The following is a 26,151-nucleotide window of genomic DNA, read 5'->3' on the forward strand; positions in this document are numbered from 1 at the left end:
TAAGGAAGTTTGCCTGACTCAGATGGCTGTTAACCAATTTTTACAGCCGCACCTAGAGAGCATCCTATCTGGATGCATCATGGCTTGGTATAGCAGGTGCTCTGTCCAAGATTGCAAGAGATGCAGAGAGTTGTGAACACAGCCCAGTCCATCACACAAACCAGCCTCCCTTCCATTGTCTCCCTCTACACTTCCTGCCACCTCAGGAAAGCAGCCAACATAATCAAAGACTCCTCCCCCCCAGTCATTTTCTCTACTCCCCCGCACTTCCATTGGGCTGAAGTTACAAAAGCCTACCCACATCCTTCGCATAGTACGGATAAACAATATTCCAAATCTCGTCAACAAAGAACTGTAGAATGGCATCTGAAAGGCGGGAGGAGAAGACGGCACAACGCAGTGCGCGCGGCCTCTCCGGTGAAATGATAGCGTGTTTGAAATAGGGGCCGTGCACAATTCTGATTTGATGGAGGCAGACGTGAGAAGCACGGAGAAACGTCTGGAGAAACTTCTGAAATGCCTGGTTCGCTGCCTCTGCTACTGTGCGATCGAGAATCTCCGGAGGGGAAGGCCCCAAATCCTCGGCTCTTCCTGTTGCTGGCGGCCGGGGCTGGGGTCGAAGCGCTCGGTGCTCGGTGCTGGAGGGCTGGTTGGAGGCTCGAAGTTTTTGGACGGACTGAGAGTCGGACTGTGGTCGGGTGCTTCCAGGATGCTGCATCGGCAAGTTTGCGGCGCTGGAAGCTCATGGCAGGGAGAGTTTTCTTCCTTCTCCCGTTTGCGTGAGACGATGGGACTTTCGAGAGATGTTGAACTTTTTTTTACCGTGCCCATGGCCTGCTCTTCATCAAGTTACGGTATTGCTTGCACTGTTGTAACTATATGTTATAATTACGTGGTTTTTGTCAGTTTTTCAGCCTTGGTCTGTCTTGTGTTTCTGTGATATCACACCGGAGGAACATTGTATCATTTCTTAATGCATGCATTACTAAATGACAATAAAAGAGGACTGCGAGTCCTCATAATCTAAAAAAAACCTCCTGTACTTAGTGGCTCAACTAAGCATGCCATTTGCCTGGTCTCCATTGCCTGATGTGAACTCTAGCTCAGACTGGGAGTACAACTACAGAACAGCCAACCAAAGGCAAAATCTACAAAACTTAAATGGGTGAAATAGCCATTTAAGAGGGAAGGTGCATTGACCAGGTAATGCCTGATGTGAGTGAGCTGAAAAGACTGAAGAAGTTGCACATTGTTCTGCACACCGAGTCGTGGCATCATCTAGTGTACAGTACAGGAACAGGGCCTTCTGCCCACTCTGTCAATGTTGACAAGTCCTATTTTTGCATCAGGATCATTAGCAGACCTCAAGACAATCGACATTTCCCCTGCCGCAGTGTTTGATTCTAAAAGGCTCCAAGATGTTTGCCTCCACTGTGCTGTGTTATTCCCTTTTTTAATCTCCCCACATTCTCTTCAACTCCTTTCAGATTCCACCTCCCACCTACACACCAGTGGCAATTTACAATGGCCAAATAATCCACCAACCTGAATAAATTTGGAAATTGGAAGGAAGCCACATGATCACAGGGAGGAAGTGCAAATGCCCACACAGACAGAACCTGAGATCAGGGTTGGATCTAGCCTCAGTATCCAATACCATCGTGTCTGATTTATGATGGGCTCAACTCTGCGACCTTCCAAATGTTTATCCATCTTTCTCCACCTTCCATCACCCTCAGGGATTGCAGGGGTGGGGTGGAGAGAACTCCCAGAGATTCACTGCATCTCAGAGAAGAAATTTTACACATCCAGCTTGGTAAAAGCAGGGATAAAAGCAGTCCACGATAAGCGATGGTAACACAACAGAAGAACTCTTAGGTTCAGAGGTTCTAAGAAGTTGCTGACTCCAAGAAAGAACAGACAGCAGAAGCAGGGTGGGTGGAATGGCTTCCCCTGTTGTATCATTCCAGGAGTTCATGATGGAATATTTGGGACAGAGAATTGTCTTTGTATCTAAATTGTTATACCACTATCAGGAATGCCTACCGTACTATTCCATGCTCTCACTTCAGGAAGTCTGATCACCTGGCTGTACGTATACTCTCTGAGTATAGGCAGAGACTGGAGGCTGCAGCACCAGTAGAGAGGACCAAGAAGATATGGACAAAGGAAGCACAGGTGCACTTACAGGACTGCTTTGAATTGGTGGACTGGACCCTATTCAGGGCTTCATCTTCGAATCTGGATGAGTATGCTGCAGTTGTTACCAATCTCATTAAAATCTGTGTGAATGAGTATTTGCCCACAAAGACTTGCTGTACATTCCCAAACCAAAAGACATGGATGAACCAGGAGGTATGTCCTCTACTGAAGGCTAGATCTGTGGCTTTCAAGGCTGGCAACCCAGGTCTGTACCAGGAAACCAGGTATGACTTGCGGAGGGCTATTTCAAGGGCAAATGGATAATTTCCAATGAGGTTGGAGGTGACATCAGATGTACAACAACTCTGGTAGAGTTTGCAAGACATTACTTCCTACAAAGCAAAACCCAATAGCATGAATGGTAGCGATGCTTCACTACCAGATGAACTCAATGCCTTCTATGCCTGCTTTGAAAGGGAGAACACAAGTACAGCTGTGAAGATCCCTGCTGCACCCAGAGACGTGTGATCTCCGTCTTAGAGGCCGATGTTAGCCTGTCTTTAAAGAGGGTGAACCCTTGGAAGGTGGAGGGCCCTGAGTAAGTGGTGCATCATTATATTGTAGGTGATGAATGTAGGGGTTTACTGTATATACAAAGTACACAACTATTTGTGTTCTTTCATTCATAAAAACTGCTAGTGAACGCAGCAGGCCAGGCAGCATCTATAGGAAGAGGTACTGTCGACATTTCGGGCCGAGACTCTTGAAATTCCAGCATCTGCAGATTTCCTCGTGTTTGCGTGTTCTTTCACTGCCCACGTACGTCATGGTGCAAAGTTAATGATCTGAGTCTGTGTCTAACACAATGTAGCTTCAGGTTGAGCCCAACAGCTTTATTGAGGCTGCAAAATATTTGTTCAGCTATTTTAATGAGATAAATGGAAGCTAGGTTTCCATTTAGATGGAAGCTAAGATGAAGAATAATCAATACAAAATGAAGTTAAAACATGCAGAGGAGTACAATGAAGGTTCACCAGACTGATACCCACGAGAAGATGTTAAGCAGATTGGGCCAAAGTGAATGGACAATAGACACAGTAGATGAGTATTACGTGGAAAAATAATGTGAGGTCATCCACCCCGAATCAAAAAATAGAAAATGGTGAGTGTCTGGAAAGTGCTGGTGATCAGAATGCTCTGCGTGTCCTTGTACACACATTCTGAAAGTTATCATGCAGCAAGTTATAAGGATGAGGTACAGAAGCCTGAAGTTGTGTACAACCAGCTTTCTGAACAGCAAATTCCCTTCAACCAACTGACACAACCATAATCACTGGAGTTGAGCAACACTTCACTGAAATAGATTTTGTACTTCTTTGTTGCGATTGTGTTCTTTGTTACAAAAATTGTATAATTTATGCCTAATTTAAGTTTTTTTGTGAATGCTGCTTATATGATGCCACGTGCCTGTGATGCTGCTGGAAGTCAGTTTTCCTGTGCTGATATGGACTTGTGCAGATGACATCAAACTCAACTTTGACCTTGTGAGTTTGCCAAGAGGGTGGGCAGAAGCATGCAAGGGTTCATCCCAAACTGCAGTGGGATACCTTTCTGATTTGCAGGCTGTTCCCGGAGACACACACCAAGACAGACATCAACTGCTGCTGGAAGGTGACTAACTCAGTGGAAGATGTTCTTTGTTCCACCTGAAACTTGATGGTCGTCCAGCTCAGTGAGACGTCTGCTGGGGATTGCTGCCAACTGGCTGCAGGATGCACTGAAGTTCAGTGCAGACAATGCAGAAGTCTGGGGAAGGACCACAATTAGGCTTCTTCCTCTACTGGACATGAGGGGGAGCTGAGTCGGGTGAGGAAGCCCCTCAATCACTGAAATGGTGTATCACCCAGGGGGGCCACATGATTGGCAATAGTTTTTAAAAGTAAGTTTACACTATTAAAGATATTTACAAGGAATGTTAAAATTTGCACTGTTTATATTTTTCCCTATATTTTATATTATGAATAAAGTTTATTTTTGAAATACAAGTGTTGTTCATTGCACCTGTGCACCTAGTTGTGCATAAGACGTTATAAGATTTTCTATGCCTGCACTTCCGGACTGAAAAATAGCTTTTTCCCCAGAGCAATAATTGCTCTGAACCAATCAATCAAGCATCCTCCATAAGTTGTTATATTGCTACTTTAATACTGGATTTATGGCTGTCATGCATCTGAGTTGTGCTTTTGTATTGCTGGACGTTGCTTGTACTGGCTGGTCACTTGATTTTATTTATTGTTTATTTATTTTAGTTGTTGTTTTATAGCATTGAGTACGAGAGTTGCAAACTCAATTTCGCTGTATTGGTGCATGACAAATTGTACTATGCAATGACAATAGACATTTCATATTTCAAGATATTTCATATTTCATAAATTTGGCTTTGAACTTGACTGTGGATTTCCAAGAGGGTATGGAGAAGGTGACACATGATTTGCCTTATTTCCTGACAGCAATGTTGAAGTGATATATCAGCTCTGAAGTATCTTGTGGACACTCTGGTGCTGTATATGTGCAAGATTTTCCATGGAATACATAATCCTTAACTTGGCCCAGGACACTCCTAGCATTTATTATCTTGGAATGGAGAAATTCCCATTTTGTCCTGGCATTCCTAAGGACTTTACAGCCAGTAGTTAGACTTTGAACTGAATTCACTTTAGCTTTTGCAGGGAAATGCAGGAAAAAAATAAGGCCTAGCGATTGACAGAGGAGGTAATCGAGCACTTGGTCTTTTTCAAATGGAGTCCATGTCCATAGCTTGCTGAATGTGGCATTTTAAGAGAGGAAGCTGGTACAGATAGTGTATGGCAATAATGCCTTATTGATTGGGATGGTGATATTGGATAATCATGTTTTTGCTTTATGAAGTTTTTATTTTGAACTTCTTTGTGTGCATTTTTGGTCACCACAGTACAGAAAAGATGTGGATGCTTTGGAAAAGGTGCAGAAGATATTTACCAGGATGTTGCTTAGATTTGTAATGCCCTGGTAAAGGTTTTACTGCTAACGTTGTAGGGTATTTCATGTAATAGTCTTTCTGTAGAAGCAATGTTTGGGTTACTGTTTGAGATAAGGGATGTTTAGGAATGTGGGCCATCTGATCAGGAGAGTGGAATGGGGAGAAGGTTCTAGAGAAGGTTGGGAGAGCGGTTTTGTGACTGGCACAGGTGGTGGGTCTGTGTCTTTTTCAGCGGGAGATGAAGGGAGAAGACGCTGGAAAGAACTGATAGTAGAAATCGATCCGGTGGGGAAACACGATTCGATGGAGCCCAGGTGCGGAGGTCTGCCGAGGATTGGTGAATATGGCTTTTGGAAAATTTGAGCTCCAACCTATGCAAATTTGACTGTTTAATTATAATGGGCCATTTTGTTTTCTTTCATTTCTTAACTAACTCTTTGGTTTAGTTAACATTCACAAATATACTTCTTTACAATTGTATGCAGTGTGTGATCTGTTATTTCACATTGACTGGCTATTGCAGGACAGTAAATCACACAGCAGTCACACAAACGAGGGTCTAGGTGGGCGAGACATCTCAACCCCATGGATTTGGCAGGTCCAAAGTCATATACCCCTAGACGTACGAAGTCGGAGAAAGGTTGGCTCTCGCCTCGGAACCCAGTGGCTGTCAGTGGGGGGCAAACGAGCCACATTTGCAGAGATGCCCAGTAAAAAGTGGTTTCAGATTATAGTTAGCTGTAAGGAAAGTTTGGAGAGACATGGACTGTATTCTGTGGAGTGTCAGATACTGGATTAACTATCTTCCCGAGGCATAACCAGGAACCTACAAAGCTTCACTGAAATAATCTGGTTTCCTTAAGTGTGGCTTTGGAAGGCTTCACATTCCCTGTTACTGCGTGGCAATTGAGAGAAGCTCTACAATAGCCAAGTTATGAAGAAAGGAATCTCACACCTCTCAGTTTTCCCTCTGCTGAGTTCAACAGATGAGCAAACTTGAGAAGGCAAATTCTGGATATTGAAATCAAACTTCATGGACACCTTGATGTCAAAGCTTCACCCCTATGCAGGGCAAACTCGTGGAAGGGACTAGGAGAAGCTTAAAATATTAGGTAATGTTCTATCTGTAAACTGGATGTGAGCCCACCAAGATTGGCTGAATTCAATCTTGCTCACCAGCTGTACATATTAAATGAAAGAAATTTGGTGTGTTTAGACCAGTGATCCCCAAGGGGCTGGTTACGTGTCCTCAGGGGGCATTAGGGGAAATAGAAGTCATTTGGTGGGGGGGGGGGCAAGTTTCTTGGAGGGGGTGGTAAGTGGCACCCTAACTTGAGGAATGAGACCTGACCGACTGTTAGTAGAGCAGGCACTTCCAAAAAAAAGGGATGAGGCACTGGAGCACAGGAAGAACCATAGCTCTGCAGGCGGTAAGCACTCAGCATCTCAATGCCTGTGAAACTCAGCAATCTCACCAAACAAACATTATTGGGGATGCATAAATTAGCAGCCAGGGTGACCACCATTTCCCCTTAACCAACAGCATGGAATGAGTTCATGCTGCTTAAAATGTTTCTTTGATCTTTTTGACACTGTTGAATACTTGCTCAAAGTAGACAAGAGCTTGGGAAACAAGCTTGAACATCATTGTGGAGATGTGGTATACCTAGCTGATCTGTATGACAAAATGAACATTTCAAACATGAAACTATAGGTTGAGAATTTCAATTTAATCCAGGCAAAATGTGCAGTGTCCTCTTTTATCAGAAAATTGAAAGTATATGAGCAAAAACATAGGGCGAAGAATGTTTTCACAGTTTTCCTGCACGGAAAGTATGGCACTATCTTTCACAGATGGTGATTTGCAAGAGTATTGCTTACACCTGCAGTCACTGAAGAAGGATTTTCAGAATCAATTCAAGGAGTTGAACTATTTAGAAATTTCATATTGGGTAATTAATCCATTTATTCGCAGAGTGGAAGAACAGGAAGAGAGCTTACAAGAAGAAATGATCAAAATTCAGAATGATGAAGTAAAAATGCTTTTTGGCTTTTGTGGAATGTGTTATTGTGTCATACAAAGCTTCCTGTTCTTTGGAGAAGAGCCAAGCTGTTCTTCATTGCATTTTCATACTACCTTGTTGAAAGAGGCAGTGAACCATATACTCACAAACAACAGAATCCGTTTGGACATTGTTATGCATGGGGACTTAAGGCTTTCACTGTTATAACTTGAACTAGATATTTCAACTCTTGCTAAAAACCATCAAGCTCAAGGATCACGTTGATATCAAAGCCATTAAACAGGTACTGTGTAAGCTAGGTTTAAAGACAAATAAAAATTTAAAGTGGAATCATTTATCTTATGTTAGCATATGGTAGACTTATTTTAATACTATAGGGGCGCTGGGAAGTATTTGTGCCTAAGAGGGGAGTTGGCAAGTATGAAGGGGGGCATTGGGCTAAAAAAAAAACGATTGGCAAACACTAATCGCCGAAAGTCTGCACCCAAAAAATAAATTTCTCACAACTTGTCTCCAACTAATTAAAAAAAAGCAACACCTTTAGCAGTTCTGATTTTTCATCAAAAGTTAAATCTGGTTCTCCTTCCACAGATGCTGTCTGACCTGCTGAGTATTTTCACCACCTTTTACTGAGTGGTGCCATAACAACAACCTCTTCCTCAAGATCAGAAAGACCAAGGAGCAGATCATTGACTTCCAGGAGAAAGAAACCAGAGGTCCATGAGGCATTTCTCATCGGAGGATCAGAGAGAGATGGAGAGGGTCAGCAACTTTAAATTCCTTGTTGTTGTTATCTTGGAGGACTTGGCCTGGGCCCAGGACATTAGTGCAATCACAAAGAAAGCACAACAGTGCCTCTACGTCCTCAGGAGTTTGTGAAGATTCAGCGTGACATCTAAAACTTGGACAAGCATCTATAGATGTGTAGTGAAAAGTATGTTGACCGGCTACATCACAGCCTTGTATAGAAACACCAATGCCCTTGAACAGATAATCCTATGGTAGGTTGTGGATTCAGCTCATCCATCACGGATAAAACCGTCGCAACTATTGAGCAGATCTACATGAAATTATGTCGCAGGAAAGTAACATCCATCGTCAGGGACTCCCACTACCCAAGGCATGCTCTCTTCTTGCTGCTACCATCAGGAAGAAGGTACAGGAGCCTCCAGACTCACATCACCAGGTTCAGGGTCAGTTTCTACCCTCAACCCTCAGGCTCGTGAACCAAAGGGGATAACTTCACTCACCCCATTGTTGAAATGTTCCCATAACCAATGGACTCACTTAAAGGACTCTTCATCTCAATATTTATTGCTTATTTATTTATTATTTTTCATTCTTTCTTCTGTGTTTGCACAATGTTTCTGCACTCTGGCTGAAAGCCCAAATTGGGCAGTCTTTCATTGATTCTGTTATAGTTATTATTCTATAGATGTTTTTGAGTGTACCCACAAGAAAATGATTGTCAGGGTTGTATACGACTAATATATGTACTTTGATAATAAATTTATTTTGAACTTTGAACTTTCATTCCAAAATTTGCTGTGTCTGTAGGCTTTTGACTTTTCACATCTTGCAACTATTAAGAATATAGGGAGGACTGGCAAGGAAAGGTTGACTAATCTAGCAAGATTCCCTTTGGGTGCTTATGTTCCTGTATGAATCTCTGGTGTATTTGTAGGATGTAAGCATCAGAGGGAAGGGCAGAACTTGCTTGTCACCATCGCCCTCGTGGAAGTTTTGCTGATCCACCTCTATGGATTGCTGTGGAAGGTGTTCCCATTGGGAATTTTACTCTGTGACAATAATGGAACACCAAGATAAGTTGCTATATGACTTGGGCAGACATTTGGAGTTGTTGGTGTTCCCAGACTTCCATTGCCCTTGTAAATTGTAGGGTTTGGGAGGTTCTTCGGAAGAAATGAGGACAGTTATACATCCAGATATTCAGAAATAAACTTCCAAAACATTTGGTGAAAGTGTTGGTTGGTTTGGCTACTTCACTTATCCCCTTCTTTAAAACCAGTATATTTACCACTTTTCCCAGCTCAAATGAAAGCCCAATTCCCTAGCTCTCTCCACAGATGCTGCCTGACCTGTTGAGTATATTCATCATTTTTCAGTTTTTATTTCAGCTTTTGAACATCTGCAGTTTTTTTTGTGCTAATTTGGCAGGACAGCAGGTGTAGGGCATTTCTAAGTGCTCCACACTTGTCAGATCGGATAACTTGTGAACTGCATTTGCTTCAGCTTCGTACCTGTTTACGATTAAATGATAACCATAGAAACAAATCAACTTTACTGAAAAAAAGCAAAGAAAATAACAAAACTCCCATCCACCACTGTCAGATTAAATGATCCGTGAAACGAATTGATTTGAATTGACATGGCAGAAAACAACAGGACTTTAATCCATATGTTACGCCTCAGCACTGACGCAATATGCGGATGAAAGTGCGCTGCCAGAGATGCTGTCAGAAGTTGCTGTAGGAAAATATTCTGCATGTTTTATTTCTCCTTTTCACATACCTTAATGTTCCTATGCACATTTATAAGAGGCACAGAGTAGACAGCTGGTATCGGTTTCCCAGGGTTGAAATGTCTAATACCAGAAGGCATGCATTTATTGTGAGAAGGGTTAAGTTGAAATGAAATGTATGGAGCAAGTTTTTTTTTTCCCCAAAGACAGTGGGGAGCCTGGAATGCCTTTGAGTGGAGGTGGAAGCCCTTAAGGAGCTCTTATACAAGCATATGAATGTTCAGAGAATGGAGGAAGATAGACATTTTGTACGCAGAGGGGACGAGTTTAGTGGTTAATTACTAATTTAATCAACTTGACAAGATGTCAGAAGTTGAAGGACCTATTCCATGTATAGACTGTTCTGTCTGGATGGAATGCAAGCAGAATTGTTTCATTGCCTCGTGTTACAAGTGACAATAGTAAAGATCAAAGTACCTATATGTCACCATATTTACTTACCTTGCCCTATAGATGTCCCTTAAACTTCTCACCCTCTCAGGTTTGATGCAAGTTCTCTAGTATTAGACATTTCTACACTGGGAAAAAGATCTGGACTGTCTAGCCTATCTATACCTGTCATAAATGTTAGAAAACTTATGTCAGGTCTCCCCACAGCCTTCACCGCTCTAGAAAAAACAACCAAAGTTTGGCTAACCTCTCCTTGTAGCTCATGCTCCCTAATCCAAGCAGCATCTTAGTAAACTCCTTCTCGATCCTCACCAAAGCCCCCCACCTGCCATTCTTCCTACAATGGGGCTACTGGAACTGAACACAACAGAGAGAAGTGGAGACTGTTAGGGAGTATTCTGGTGTTATGTGAATATAGCAGAAATTAATTCAAACAACATACACAAGGACCCTACAGTGTTGGTGCATGGCCAAGTGGTTAAGGCATCGGTCTAGTGATCTGAAGGTTGCTAGTTCAAGCCTCAGCTGAGGCAGCATGTTGTGTCCCTGAGCAAGGCACTTAACCACACATTGCTCTGCGGCGACACTGGTGCCAAGCCGTATCGGCCCTTCCCTTGTACAACATCGGTGTCATGGAGAGGGGAGACCTGCAGTATGGACAACTGCCAGTCTTCCATACAACCTTGCCCAGTTTGCACCCTGGACACCTTCCAAGGTGCAAATCCATGGTCTCACAAGACTGACAGATGCCTATTTATAACTCAAACAAGAACAAGGTTTCAATTCTTATTGTAAATGTAAATAAATTCAGGAAGCTTGCAATTATCATTCAGATTTTTTTTGTAAATTGCAAGCACTAAAAAGCAAAGGCTACTCCACAGACTAAGAGACTGCACATGTAAGAGCCAAATATTAAGACAATGGGTTTCTGTTAATTGGCTTGCATCAAACTAGGCAACATGGCTAAGTTATTTGCACCGTGGTGACGAGTGCAAGCTGGCAGACCAGGTGGATGTTGTGACTTAGCATATTAAACATGGTTACAGGTATAGACAATCAATAGTTTTTGTACTTATTGTACTTGTGCACTCAGAGACAGCCCTGACAACATTAATGCTGGGTGTCTGGCTCTCTGTTGTCAATATGTTTGAGTATTTGTGTTAATTTGTTTCTCCCAAAGGTGTTTGGAGCTTCGAAGGTGTCCAATGTGCGCTGACAAACAACTAAACCCAGGTGTGAAGGAACAGCAAACTCCCATGTTGAGACAGAAAAACGAGTTTATTCATCAGAACTACAACTGAACTTTGGTGGCAATACCGTGAGACGAATCATTCTCAAAACATACACAAGGACCCCACAGTAAGTGCTAATTGGGAGACCGCTTTAAATCACAATAGGCTGAAAACCCGTGCCAGTCAAAATAAACTTTGACAAGATTATACAAAAAGCACAGGGGCTTAATACCTCTAGATAAAATAACAATTAATAAGTACAGGTGCAAGGCCAGCAGGGCTCATGCCACAATGTACATCTACTATGCGTCTCAAAGGAACCACTTATGAACCCAAAATATTGAAGTAAATGATGTCATTTTAACTATTGAATATGTATTGAATCACCTGCTGTTACCTTTGATCTCAAGGGTATAAACATGTGATGTACCTCTGGGTTTGTGAGCCTCTTTTGAGAGTGTCTTCAGAATGATGCCAGATTGTTGTGCTGAATAAAACTTCACCAGCTTCAATGTCTCTCCAGTGACTTTGATCGCAGTCATAAAAGAGATGATTTACGATCGTCCAGCACAAGGGATGCTAAACAACAGTAGGATGGACAAAATCAGCTGTGGATAGGATAGTGTTCTTGAAATTTAAAAAAGACTGCAGATGCTGGACATCTGAAATAAAGAACAGAAAATGCTGGAAATACCTCAGCAGGTCAGGCAGCATCTGTGGAGAGAAACAGAATAATTGTTTCACTTAATCAGAACCGGGAAAGAGAAAAATGGAGGAAGTTTTAAGTTACGGAGAAGGTGATGGGAGGGTTTGGGAAGGGCGAGGAAATATTGGTGATAGGGTGAGGCCTGGGTTGCTATGGGGATGAATTCTCTAGTCAAGTGACCTTATGGGTGCATCTGGAGGGAGGTGACATAGTCAAAGAAGCATGATGTAAATATTAGAGATTCTGCAGATGCTGGAATTCTTGGGCAACACACACCAAGTGCTGGAGGAACTCAGCACATCAGGCAACATCTATGGAGGGGAATAAACGTTTGACGTTTCAGGCTGAGATCCTTCATCAGGATTAGAAAAGAAGTGGGAAGAAGCCAAAATAAGGAGGGAGAAGAGTATAGGCTGGCAGATGATAGGTGAGAGGGCAGGTTGGTGGGTGGGGTAGGGGTTTAAAGTAAGACGCTGAGAAGCTGGGGATGGATAAGGAGAAGAGATAAGGAGCTGAAGAAGGAATCTGATAGCAGTGGACCATAGAGAAAAGAGGAGGAGGGCAACCAGACGTGGGGGTGGGGTGATAGGCTGGTGAGAAGGGAAGGAGTGAGAGTGTAATTAGAATGGAAATGGAAAAATTAAGAAGGATGGATGGAGGAGAAATTACCAGAAGTTAGAGAAAGCGAGTTACTTGGAGAACTCAATATTTATTCTGAGAGACAGAGAGAGACAGAGAGAGACAGAGAGAGACAGAGAGAGACAGAGAGAGACAGAGAGAGACAGAGAGAGACAGAGAGAGACAGAGAGAGACAGAGAGAGACAGAGAGAGACAGAGAGAGACAGAGAGAGACAGAGAGAGACAGAGAGAGACTCACTGGCTTGTAAATACCTGGCTTATTTTTGTTTACCTATTAGAATAAAAGGTTCAGTATTTGCTGAACCCCGGTCATCTGACAACTAATTTACCTACGGTCAGCAAAGATCTAAAGAGTTCTGTCAGGGCCTCAGCAGTCTCCTCCCTTGATAACCTTAAACCCTGGGATACATCCCATCCAACCCTGGGGATTTATCCATCTTTAAAACATCCAATGTATTCTTCTATTCTGTGGTGACACTTTCTAGAATTTCAATGCTCAGTATCAGGTTTATTGTCACTGACATAATTCATGAAACTTTTTTTTTGTGGCAGCAGCACAGTGCAGGAATGTCAAATAAATAAATAAACACCATTGCTTACTGTAGGTGGCTGTGGCTACAGACTTCAGCTGCAATGGTTCTGAAGGGGGCCATTTTGACAACTCGCCTGAGAGCAACAGACAAAATGGTGCCACTCTCCGGCACCATCCAACCGTATTCTTCTCCTTAGTGAATACAAATGAGAAGTGTTCATCTACATCCTCTGGTTCCACATATGGATTGCCCTTTTTGCCCAAATGGACCCTCCTCCTTCCTTGGTTATCCTCTTTTCCTTAACATACTTATAAAACCAGAGTTCTTTTTGGCCCTGAATATCCTCCATTATTCCAATGTCTTACTTACTGTATAGCTCTAGGTTCAAAAGCAAAGGTGTGGTCTGGCAAGAATTTCATTGTTAGTTCCCCTGCTTTGCTCTTCCCCTTGCAATATCAACATACATGTGTGCCAATTCCATTTGCTTCCTTGGTGGCAATTCACCCCTTCTAGTCTTCAGGTCATCTGATGGTTGTGAACCAAGCAGATCTATAGAGTCACAGAGTTATACAGCATGGAAACAGGCCCTTCCATCTAAATCGTCCCAGTTGCCTGCTTGTACGAGTCCCATTTTCCTGCATTTGGTTCATCTCCCACTAAACCTTTCCGATCCACGTACCTGTCCAAATGCCTTTTAAACAGAAGTGTCCCTGCCTCTACTCTGTCAGCTCTGAAGCCTCTGGCAACTTGTTCCATATACTCACCACCCTCAGGGGTGAAAAAGATCCAATAGATCTCCTTTACATTTCCACTCTTTCACCTAAAAACTGTGCTGTCTAGTTTTTGTAATTGGAAATCAATTGGTAAATTGGTTTATTGGTGGCAGAGTGAAAAATCTTTGATTTGCATGCCATCCATACAGGCCATTTCATCACTCCAGTACATCGAGGTAGTACAAGGGAAAGGAATAACAGAATGCAGAATGAAGTGTTACATTTACAGTGAAAGTGTGCCTCTATACTACTGGGCTGTTACTCTTTTTTCTGTCTGTTTTGTATTAACTTACCCTTTTAGAAATCCCAAAAAGAATGTCATGCGCTTTAGAATTTTCAAGCTCTGTCAGACTTTGCTAGATTTCAATTAATCTTTCTGTAAGGACTTCCTTGTAAATGTAAGTGCTTTTTCAGAATCTCTCATTGGACGGAATGCTTTTTTTCCCTGTACTGGTTAATGTTTTTGTATTGAGCAGAATTTATCCTAGACCCGTAACAGTTTTTCAAGGGAAGAAGTTGGGATAGTAAATGGGGGAAGTGATTTTTTTTTTTTAATTGAGTCGACCTTTAATGAAGGTCTCAGTCATGACAGTGCGTTTGTTTTTGGCGCCTGCACCTTGGTTGCACTAAGTAGTAGTATGGCAGTGAGTAGAGCCACCGCCTCACAGTGTGAAAGACCTGGGTTCAATCCTAACCTTGGGTGTTATCCGCGTGGAGTTTGCATGCTTTCCCAGCGGCAAAGTGGGCTTCTCTCAGGTGCTCAGATTTCCTTCTACACCCTAAAGGTGTGTGCATTGGTGTGTTCATCAGACTTGTAAGTTTCCTCTCGTGTGTGGGTGAGTCTGGGGGGAGACCGATGAGGATGTGGGGAGAAGAGACACACAGGATTAATGGAGGATTAGTGGGCATTTGATAGTCAGAGTAAACATGGTGAGCTGTAAGGCCTGTTTTTGTGCTGTACCTTTATGATCTCTCTGTGACTTCAGAGAGGATGCAGAAGAGGTTTACCAGGATGCTGCACGGATCAGAAGACATGCACTTTAAGAAATATTTGGATAAGCTAGGTTTGTTTTCACTGGAGTGGCAAACACCGAGCGGAGACCTGATCGAAGTTTATAAAATTCGGAAAGGCAGAGATAGATTAGACAGCTGTTATCTTTTTCCCAGGGTCAAAATGTTTTATGCCAGAAGGCATGCATTTAACTAGTTGGAGGTGGAGATGTGTCTCTACCAAAGGAGGTGTGTGGTACTCCTTCCCTCCACTAGCCTGCAGGTCACCCTTAGGTAAGGTGTAACACCTGCTTACCCCTTCTAATCAGGATCATGTGAAGTCATATGCATATCACAAATCCTGGTTATGTGACCACTGACACCAGGCAGACAATCTCTGAAGAGTATTGATAATGGCTGGGGTCTCCCGTCTTGTAGAGACACTGCCCAGAAGGCAATGGCAAATCACCTCAGTAGAAAAATTTGCCAAGAACAATCATGGTCATAGACCATGATCGTCCATGTCATATGACACAGCACATGATGATGATGCAGTTAAGGTGAGGGGGAGAAAGTTCAAAGGAGATGTGTGGGGCAAGTTTTTTTATCTGGAGAGTGGTGGATGTATGGAATGCTCTGCAGAAGGCTGCGGTGGAGGCAAATACTACAGTCATTTCAAAGAGCTAGATAGGCTCATGAATGTGCACATTATTGAGGGATATAGACATTATACAGACAGAAAGAATCATTATAATTAGACATATTTGGCATAATTAGTTGAGCACAATATCATAGTGTAGAATTCTATGTTCCAAGTCATTTCTGATCTAACTAAATAGGATCAAAGGTCAAATTCAATGCTTCCATAGCAACTCATGGCCCAAATGTGAAGAAATGTGCGCATAAGTATTAATAATCTGGTGGATGAGAGACAGGTCACAAACTAACAAGTAATTGCTGTCTACTTTAATTCTTAACTACAACTCCTACCAACACTTTCTGCTCTCGATTGCTTTTCTCAGGGTCTACCTTAGGTTATTGCTCGGAACAAGTTACTTCAATTGTCAGCAGATCTACTGTAGGTGATGTTAGTTTCTTCTGTACCTGTCTCATCAGCACGGCTCATTCCAAATATTCCTCGCAACTCAGCAAGGGAACGACAGGCAGCTCTGCAGACATAACAATCCACCTTCAGGTGAGATGCTCTTCACTTGCAGGACGTTAGGTATATACTCAAGCTGGTCTTGGTCGGCATTGGCGTCCGGTTGTTTGAACCTCCGGCAGGTTGTGAAGATGGGGACAATGGCACCTGTGCAAGGGAAGTAGTCAGGAAAAGTGACTGCAGTAGTGGGATATACCTGCCAAGTCTGAAAACTCCAGAATGTTGCATCTTGTTCTAAACACATCTAATCACTAATCATATTATCAGATTAGAATAGATAATGCTTTTATTATTGAAGGATATATATAAGTTCAAGGGGGATATTAGAGGAAGGTTTTTTTTTTTACTCAGAGGTTGGTTGGTGCGTGGAATGCACTGCCCAAGTCAGTGGTGGAGGCAGATAAACTAGTGAAATTTAAGAGACTACTGGACAGGTATATGGAGGAATTTAAGGTGGGGGGTTATATGGGAGGCAGGGTTTGAGGGTCGGCACAACAATGTGGGCCGAAGGGCCTGTACAGTGCTGTACAATTCTATATGTATATGTGTGTGTGTGTGTATGTGTGTGTATATGTGTGTGTATATGTGTGTGTATATGTGTGTGTATATGTGTGTGTATATGTGTGTGTATATGTGTGTGTATATGTGTGTGTATATGTGTGTGTATATGTGTGTGTGTATGTGTGTGTGTATGTGTGTGTGTATGTGTGTGTGTATGTGTGTGTGTATGTGTGTATATAGACAGACAGTGGTGGGACAGTGATGCAGTAAGTAGATCTGCACATGGGTTCAATCCTACCTGTGTGGAGTTTATACATTCTCGCTGTGACCATGTGGGTTTCCTCTGGGTGCTCCTGTTTCCTTCCACATCCCAGAGACGTGTATGTTGGTACGTAATTATCCCAGTGGTAGGATTGACAGGTTGATTGGAATGCTGAAATAATTACAGTAATAGGATTAATACAAAATCAATGTAAATGAATAGTTAGTGGTCAGTCTGAACTCAGTGGGCAGAAGGGCCTGTTTCAATGTGCATCTCTCCATGACTCTAAAATAGTTCCCCTTGCAACACACACATAAAATGCTGGAGGAACACAGCAGATCAGGCAGCATCAATGGAAATGAATAAACAGTCAACATTTTGGGCCAAGACCCTTCTTCAGGACTGGAAAGGAAGGGGAAAGATGTCAGAATAAAAAAGGTGGGGGGGGGAAGAAGGAGGATAGCTAGAAGGTGATAGGTGAAGCCAGGTGGGTGGGAAAGGTCAAGGATCAGAGAAGGAATCTGATAGGAGAGGCAAGTGGACCATAGGAGAACAAGAAGGAGGAGGGGACCTAGAGGTAGATGATAGGCAGGTGAGAAGAGGTGAGAGGCTGGAGTGGGGAATAGAAGAAGGAAGAGGGAGGGATTTTCTTTTTAACTGGAAGGGAATAGGAATTGGAAATAAAATGTTTGGCCACTGGGAAGTTCCCGTTCTGACAAAACATTCCATGGCCTCCTCTTGTTCCACGACGAGGCTACCCTCAGAGTGGAGAGGCAACACCTTATATTCTGACTTGGTAGCTTCTAACCTGATGTAATGAATGTCAATTTCTCCCTCCAGTTAAAAAAAAAATCACTCCCTCTTCTTCTATTCCCCACTCTGACCTCTCACCTCTTCTCACCTGCCTATCATCTCCCTCTAGGTCTCCTCCTTCTTCTCTTTCTCCTATGGTCCACTCTCCTCTCCTATCAGATTCCTTCTTCTCCAATCCTTGACCTTTCCCACCCACCTGGCTTCACCTACCACCTTCCAGCTAGCCTCCTCCTCCCCCCACCTTTTTATTCTGGCATCTTTCCCCTTCCTTTTCAGTCCTGAAGAGGAGTCTTGGCCCAAAATGTTGACTGTTTTGGTGAATGGAGTGGAGGTGCTTGATGAAGCAGTCCAGTGCTCCAATGTAGAAGAAGCTGCACTGGGAGCACTGGACTCAAAAGACAACCCCAAAAGATTCACAGATGAAGTATTGCCTCACCTGGAAGGACTGTTTGAGGCTCTGAATGAAGGTGTGGGAGGAGGTGTAGGGGCAGGGGTAGCACTTTGGCTGTTTGCAGGTATAACTGCTGGGAGGGAGATAGTGGGGAGGGACAAATGGTCAAGGGAATCAGGGAGGGAGTGATCCCTGCAGAAAGCAAAGTGGGGGAGGTAAAGATATGTTTGGTGGAAGGATCCCTTTGGAGATGGCGGAAGTTGTGGAGAATGATGTGAGGTGGTAGTTAAGGGCAAGAGGAACTCTGTCACTGTTAAGGTGGCGGGACGACGGGGTGAGTGCAGATGTTCGGGAAATGGAGGAGATTTTTAACATTGATATCTGTCATAAGTAAAATACATAAATTGGAACAATAACGTCATTGTTAATAGGGTTCTGGGAACAGTAGTAATGAACTGACCCTGAGACAGCAGTCTCCACTGATCATTCATGAAGATGGACATAATTACTCTTATCTACAAGTAGTGTAGCCACCACAAAGACTCTTAATTACTGAGTGGGTTGATGCTTTGGCACGGACCCAGTGGGCCAACACGCAGTTTTGATTCAGTATCTCTCAATTAGTTTACAATGAAGAAACTTGTGTATTTTCAGTGCCAAATAGGTATCTTTTGATTTATGAATGCAGAATTCACAGATTAGTGCTGTGACACCATTGAGTCTTGAACGTACAAAGCAATTTTTCACTGTAATGAATAACCCTTTACTCTCCATGTGTAGGCACACACTGTACTAGGATACCAATATCTTTCACTCAGTCTTCCTAATGAAGAAAACTCCACTGCAGACAGCTTATCTGTGCTTCATAAGTGCATGTTCTGCTTTGAAAATCTAGTTGCATTGCCTTGTGTTGGAATTTCATAGACAGGGAATAACATAACAGTAAATGCTTGAAAACTCACTGTGTTGAGAGTGACGAGATGGACTGGCACTATAAGACACAAAGTACAAGTTAAAATATATGTATTTTGTTTAGTTGGAAATGCAGGACAATAACAGACCCTCCTATCCCAATGAGCACGCACTGTCCAATTACACACACGTGACCAATTAACCCGCTAACCCATCTGACTCTGGGCTGTGGAAGGAAACGGAAACCCATGCAGTCACTCGGAGAACTTGCAAACTCCACGCAGACAGCAGCGGGAGTTGAACCACAGGTTGCAGGTGTTGTAACAGTGCTACAGTAATTGCTATGCTACTGTATGTGCTTCAGTTTATATCATACTGTTGCAATCAAACTGGAATATACAGTATATTCAACAACCTTTTTCCTTAGTGAATACTGGCCCCTTTTAATGTCTAATCTATGGTTAAGTGGTGACTGGACATTGTCTCAGTGGAATGTGGCAACTGTACATTGGCCACTATTCCCCAGTCTGGCTTCTTACCTCTTCTCACCTGCCTATCCCCTCCCAATAGTGCCCCCTCTCCTTCCCTTTCTCCTATGGTCCACTCTCCGCTCCTATTAGATTCCTTCCTCTCCAGGCCTTTATCTTTTCCACCCACCTGGCTTCACCCATCTCCTTCCCATCCCGCCCCCCCCCCCCCACCTTTTTTATTCTGGCATCTTCCTCCTTCCTCTCCAACCCTGCAGAAGTGTCTCGGCCCAAGACTTTGACTGTTTGTTCACTTCCAAAGATGCTACCTGACCTGCTGAGTACCTCCAGCATTTTGTGTATTGTTTCCGCCTAATAGAATTCCGCCTGGATCAGTGAAACTAGCTTTCCTACTGAGCGGCTGTGAACTGCACAAATAATCATTTTGCTGCTTCGCTGACGGGTCAGGCATTTTAGTTTTCTACTTGTTGACTCGTCATCTTAAATAAGGGAACTGAAACTCTCCAAAACGCCGTCAACCTGCCAAAGTTCCTGCTCTGAAGGAAACCTGTTAAATGTTCTGTCTGAGAGCAAGCCAGTCCTTCAAGTTGAATTTATTGTCGTGTGCACGAATACATTGAGGAACAGGTGCAATGAAGCATTTGCTTACAGTAGCCTCACAGGCACCAAGATGCAGGCAACACACAGAATATACCTTTTACATAGATTGTACACAACAGTAAAGAGGAAAAAAGGCTGTGTAGAAACAGAATAGAACACAGAACATAGAAATCCTACAGCACAAGACAGGACCTTCAGCCCATAAAGCTGTGCTGAATATGTCCCTACCTTAGAAATTACCTAGTGTTACCCATAGCCCTCTATTTTTCTAAGCTCCATGTACCTATCCAGGAGTCTCTTAAAAGACCCCATCGTATCCGACTCCACCACCGTCGCCGGCAGCCCATTCCACACACTCACCACTCTCTGCATAAAAAACTTATCCCTGATATCTCCTCTGTACCACGTAAAACTGTGCCCTCTTGTGTTAGCCATTTCAGCCCTGGGAAAAAGCCTCTGACTATCCACATGATCAATGCCTCAAATCATCTTATACACCTCTATCAGGTCACCTCTCATCCTCCGTCTCTCCAAGGAGAAAAGGCCGGGTTCACTCAACCTATTCTCATAAGGCATGCTCCCCAATCCAGGCAACATCCTTGTAAATCTCCTCTGCACCCTTTCTATGGTTTCCACATCCTTCCAGTAGTGAGGTGACCAGAAATGAGCACAGTGCTCCAAGTGGGGTCTGACCAGGGTCCTATAAAGCTGTAGAAGATATAGATCCTAGCACAAAATGCCAAGTCACAATCAGGGACAAGTTCATAGAACCATAATGTATAGGAGCAGAATTAGGCCATTAAGTCCATTAATTCTGCTCTGCTATCTAATTATGACAGATTTATTATCCTCCTCAGCCCCTTTCTCCTGCCTTCACCCCATACCCTTTGCTGCCCTGACTAATCAAGAAACTATCAACTTCTTCTTTAAGTACACCCAATGACTTGGCCTCCACAGCCATCTTATGGCAATGAATTCCACAGAGTCACCACCCTCTGGCTAAAGAGATTCCCCCTCATCTCTGTTCTAAAGGAGACTTCTTTGTATTCTGAAGCTGTGCCCTCTGGTCCGAGACTCTCCTCTGAGACTCTCCTCTCCACATTCACGTTATCTCGGCTGTCCTATATTTAGTAGACTTTAGTGAGATTCCCCTCCTCCCCATTGGTCAAAACTCCAGTAAGTAGAGGCCCAGAACAAGAGAGGTACAAGAGTAGTGCTGGTTGTGCAGGAGGTGGTCCCTTAAGTTCCACTGCTGAGGTAGGCTTAGGGATGTGCAGGTCACCTGAAGATCAAGTACTAGGTTTGCCTAGGGGAGGTGTGGCATTATAGGATCATGAGGAACACCAATTCTGGCTTGAAATATGAACAATGTCAGCACTTATGATGCTCCATGAGAAGATGCAAGGACCATTTCATTCTGTGAGAGTGGGAAGCTAAGCACTTAGAAAGTGGCACACACGGCAAGCAAGCCTTGCATGTGCCTACATTACACTGTCTACATCTGTGATCTTCCAACCACCTCCCAGGAATTGGGGTCACTCAGCACAGGAACTGGCTGCTTGTCTCACCACATTCATGTCCAACAGTGGGCACCCGTTTGTATTAAACCCACCTTCCCGCACTTGCCCTGTAGCCTTCGATGCCTGGGCAATCCAAGCGCTTCTTAAGGCCTTCCTAAATGCTGTCAGCAACTCTGACTCCACCACACTCTCTGCAGTGCATTCCAGGTATTTGCTACTCTCCGGGTGAAAAACAACCCCTCAGATCCCCTTTAAATCTCTTGCCCCAGCCTAACCTTTTAGTCCTGCCTCCCCTGTGGAACCTTGTCAAAGATCCAACCGGAGTCTAGGTAAACTGTCTCTACTACTGTGTCCTCATCGATACACGTTGTTACATCCTCAAATAATTCAATTGGGATTATTTTTAATTTGGAAAATCAACTATATTCATTAAAAGACATGTACTCACTTGCCACCTTAAGTATCTTCTGTTGCTAATAAAATGGCTGCTGAGTGTATGTTTGTGGTCTTCTGCTGTTGTTGCCCATGCACTTCACTGTTTGATGTGTTGTGTATTTTGAGATCTTTTTCTGCACACCATTGTTGTAAAGTCTGGTTATTTGAGTTATTATCACCTGTCAGCTCTCTGCCCATTCTCCTCTGACCTCTCTCATTAATAGGGCAATTCCACTTGCAGGACTGCTGATCACTGGATGTTCATTTTTTTTTTTGCACCATTCTCTGTAAACTCTGGAGACTGTTGTACATGAAAATCCCACGAGATCAGCAGTTTGAGGTACTCAAACCACCCCATCTGGCAGCAGCAATCATTCCATGTTCAAAGTCACTGAGATCACATTTCACCCCCATTCGGATGTTTGGGCCGAACAGTAGCTGAACCCCTTGACCACGTCTGCGTGCTTTTTGCATTGTGTTGCTGCTATGTGATAGGCTAATTAGATATTTGCATTTGAACTTCCGGTAAGATGGCAGCGTGTTCGATCGCAGCAGCTTCTATGGGGGTCAACCAAAGGTGTTATTGTCATTTTTACGTGCATTTTGTTTTACGATGCAAGATCCTGCTGGACATTAAGAACTTAAAATACCACAAGTCTACACCAGAAAACTGAAGGTGCTGGGCTTGGTGCGGATCGTGCTGTTACCTGTGTCAGAGAGGCATTGGGGCAGTCGGTGCATGAAGGCAGTGTGCAGTTCAGCAGCGAGAAATTGCCTTAGTCAGCTTGCTTGTGATCGCAAGACCTTGTTGGACATTGTTAATAAGACCATAAGACAAAGGAGCAGAAGTCAGCCATTCGGCCCATCGAGTCTACTCCGCCATTTTATCATGAGCTGATCCATTCTCCCATCTAGTCCCACTCCCCTGCCTTCTCACCATAACCTTTGATGCCCTGGCTACTCAGATACTCATCAATCTCTGCCTTAAATACACCCAATGACTTGGCCTCCACTGCTGCCCGTGGCAACAAATTCCATAGATTCACCACCCTCTGACTAAAAAAATTTCTTCGCATTTCTGTTCTGAATGGGCGCCCTTCAATCCTTAAGTCATGCCCTCTCGTACTAGACTCTCCCATCATGGAAAACAACTTTGCCACATCCACTGTCCATGCCTCTCAACATTCGAAATGTTTCTATAAGGTCTCCCCTCATTCTTCTGCACTCCAAGGAATACAGTCCAAGAGCGGACAAACGTTCCTCATATGTTAACCCTCTCATTCCCGGAATCATTCTAGTGAATCTTCTCTGTACCCTCTCCAACATCAGCACATCCTTTCTTAAATGAGACCAAAACTGCCCACAGTACTCCAAGTGAGGTCTCACCAGCGCCTTATAGAGCCTCAACATCACATCCCTGCTCCCATACTCTATTCCTCTAGAAATGAATGCCAACATTGCATTCACCTTCTTCACTACTGACTCAACCTGGAGGTTAACTTTAAGGGTATCCTGTACAAGGACTCCCAAGTCCCATTGCATCTCAGAACTTTGAATTCTTTCCCCATTTAAATAATAGTCTGCCCGTTTATTTTTTCTGCCAAAGTGCATAACCATACACCTTCCAACATTGTACTTCATTTGCCACTTCTCTGCCCATTCTTCCAATCTATCCAAGTCTCTCTGCAGACTCTGTTTCCTCAGCACTACCGGCCCCTCCACCTATCTTCGTATCATCAGCAAACTTAGCCACAAAGCCATCTATTCCATAATCCAGATCGTTGATGTACAATGTAAAAAGAAGCGGCTCCAACACTGATCCCTGTGGAACACCACTGGTAACTGGCAGCCAACCAGAATAGGATCCCTTTATTCCCACTCTGTTTCCTACCAATCAGCCAATGCTCTATCCACATATGTAACTTTCCCGTAATTCCATGGGCTCTTATCTTGTTAAGTAGCCTCATGTGTGGCACTTAATGTGGAATGCTGCAAGTCTGATTCACTGTTTTATTGGGGGTTGGCAGCGGAGTTGCCTGGCCTTGGTCGTAGCGAGGACGAGATCTCAAGCAATGGTGTGGCCTGTGCCAGCTGCCCAGGAAAGAGTCGTCAAAGCTGGAGTTGCTGCTGCCCCCTAGTGTTCAGTCGGCAGAAGACAACCTGCATTTTGTTCGACTGCAGATTTTTGCAACACTCATGGACTAAGGATCTTGAACTATATATTTTTGTGTGGCAGTATTTTACTGAAATCTTGTTTCTGCTCTATGTGTTTGGTGCTGTGTGTTGAACCCTGGTCCTGGAGTAATGCTGTTTCATTGGGTAGTATTCTTTATGGTTGAACGATAATTGAACTCAAACTATGAATGAGCAGGTGTACCTGATAATGTAGTCACTGAGTGTGTATACAAAAAAAGAAAAACAGTCTGCAGCTTTCTTATCATTCATAGTTTTGTCTAGCCAATACATTCACAGCACTGGAAGTCCTTTACATTTGTATTGTCTTCAAATTAGTACCTTCCATGTACAAGACACCATGCCACTCAGTCTGATTGAACAATACCCCCTTCAAGTGCTTGAGGGGCTGTTCCACAAGCACAAGCCTCTCCATGTCCAGTAGCAGCAGGACCTATAGTAAATGGGTACTTGATGGTCAGTATGGATAGGATGGACTGAAGGGCCTGTTCCATGCTATATGGCTCTATGTCTCCCTTTATTTATGCAACGACTCTGCTCTGAAAACCAATATCACTTCCACAGCACAGTATGTAAAGCAACTGAAAATCCCTCATTTGATCTTCACTGGAAAATCCTGTTGAATTCCCAATGGAAGCAGCTGTGAGCCAGCACTGCAAATGAGTAACATCTATCCTCCTGTACAGTAGTCCACAACATTTGTGGGATGTGAATGCTCAGAAACCCAAATAATTGCATTTTAAATGGGAGGGCAGGACGATGCATTCTCATCTTTTTGACATCATAACAAAGTTCATCTTGTGACATTCCATGCTACTCGGTATCCTGAGGGTGACGAGTCTGTGATTTTTGTTGTTCAACTCCTTCTAGTAGTCACATGGTGGTAAAATGGATAAAAATAGAATACAGCCCACATCCATACAGGCACACACATACACAGATATGCACCCACACCACACTGAGACAGTCCACCCACACTGATACACATCCACACACCCCACACACTGATATACAGATACATACCTCATGCACTAACACACACACAGCTGCACACTCACACATATTATTGCATTCTCACACACATCCACACACACGTACATATTTCCATATTCTAATTCATGTACATACATACAATGATACATGTGCACACACACACATTCACAGACCTGCCCCTTGATACACAAATATATGCACACGTGTTCTGGACACACACACAGCTACACACACCATGCCACACCCACTCACACACTCCCATCACCTGCCAACACACATCCATCCGAGTGTGTGTGTGTCTGTCTCACACAAGCATATACAGTGCCTATAAAATGTATTCATCCCCGTGGCAGTTTTCACATTTTATTGTTTTTCAATATTAAATCACAGTTTGGCTTTTTTGACACTGATCAACAGAAAAAAATTCTTTTGTGCCAAAGTGAAAACAGATCACTACAAGGTCATCTAAATTAAATACAAATATAAAACAAGATAATTGATTGCATTAGTATTCCCCCCTTAAGTGTTGGCACGTGGCCAAGTGGTTAAGGCGTTCGTCTAGCGATCTGAATGTCACTAGTTCGAGCCTTGGCTGAGGCAACGTGTTGTGTCCTTGAGCAAGACACTTAACCACACATTGCTCTGCGACAACACCGGTGCCAAGCTGTATGGGTCCTAGTGCCCTTCCCTTGGACAACATCGGTGCCATGGAGAGGGGAGACTTACAGCATGGGAAACTGCCGGTCTTCCATACAACCTTGCCCAGGCCTGCACCCTGGAAACCTTCCAAGGCGCAAATCCATGGTCTCATGACCCTAACGGATGCCTATTAATAATAATAATAATAATAATAATAATAATAAGTATTCCCCCCTTTAATATGACATACCA

At 43.4% G+C, this 26,151-nt stretch overlaps 1 long non-coding RNA gene across 2 annotated transcripts in view; it reads right to left on the reverse strand.

The window, feature by feature from the left end:
- Window positions 1-11,395: 11,395 nt before the first annotated feature.
- The window catches only part of LOC134358218 (uncharacterized), a 116,528-nt gene continuing 101,772 nt past the window's right edge, over window positions 11,396-26,151 (reverse strand). For both annotated transcript variants that reach the window (XR_010020833.1, XR_010020832.1), the window contains exons 5-7: window positions 16,952-17,086; window positions 16,095-16,299; window positions 11,396-11,928 (exon numbers count right to left, since the gene is read on the reverse strand). This is a non-coding gene — a long non-coding RNA (uncharacterized LOC134358218). The remainder of the gene's footprint in view (window positions 11,929-16,094; window positions 16,300-16,951; window positions 17,087-26,151) is intronic.

Source organism: Mobula hypostoma, chromosome 18 (assembly GCF_963921235.1).
Source record: "Mobula hypostoma chromosome 18, sMobHyp1.1, whole genome shotgun sequence".
NCBI classification, from domain to species: Eukaryota; Metazoa; Chordata; class Chondrichthyes; order Myliobatiformes; family Myliobatidae; genus Mobula; species Mobula hypostoma.